Source organism: Trypanosoma cruzi, assembly GCF_000209065.1.
Source record: "Trypanosoma cruzi strain CL Brener chromosome Unknown tcruzi_1047053446193, whole genome shotgun sequence".
Taxonomy (NCBI): Eukaryota; Euglenozoa; class Kinetoplastea; order Trypanosomatida; family Trypanosomatidae; genus Trypanosoma; species Trypanosoma cruzi.
This window is the reverse complement of record NW_891065.1, coordinates 1-594: the sequence shown is the minus strand read 5'-3', so window position 1 is coordinate 594 and position 594 is coordinate 1. Positions and strand designations below refer to the sequence as shown.

General features: G+C 52.0%; 1 non-coding gene across 1 annotated transcript, besides 1 other annotated feature; it reads left to right on the top strand.

Annotated features, from left to right (window-relative positions):
• Window positions 1-395: 395 nt before the first annotated feature.
• Window positions 396-507, top strand: Tc00.1047053446193.10. Its single transcript, XR_008254497.1, has one exon. It is a non-coding gene; the product is annotated as a spliced leader RNA (transcript).
• Window positions 508-532: a microsatellite.
• Window positions 533-594: the final 62 nt, after the last annotated feature.

Here is a 594-nt window from a genome sequence, read left to right as displayed (position 1 = left end):
CCCCCCCCCCCCACGTTGCGTGTCCGCCACCTCCTTCGGGCCCCCTCATTTTCGCTTCATGGCTGCTATTGCCTGCATCTTTGTTTTGTTTTGTGTTTTCTCCGTCTCGATCCTTTTATTCGCCTTTTTTCCGCGTATGCCGCGCTTCTTCCTGTGTTTTCCGGTGTTTTTGCCTTGCTCGCACACTCGGCTGCATTTGCTGTTCCACACTCGCCATGTGCGTCTTTTCCGCCCCCTGACGCCGTCCACGGCGCTATCCCGGGGCCGACGTCCCGGACCCTGACCCCTCCCCAGTGTGGCCTGGGAGGGGGGGGGGGGGTTTTTGTACACGGTCCCAAGTGCCGCGAAGGACCCCTCATCAAAATTGAAAACCGTTGTGGAACACAACTCCTTTCAACTAACGCTATTATTGATACAGTTTCTGTACTATATTGGTACGCGAAGCTTCCAACCCGCCTCTGGCGGTTATGTTTGGTCAATTTCTTTTGACCGGGGTCTACGGACCCCTTTTTTTTTTTTTTTTTTTTTTTTTGTGGGTCTGTCCGCCATATCCATATACCCCTATATATATATACCCAATATATATATAGCCCC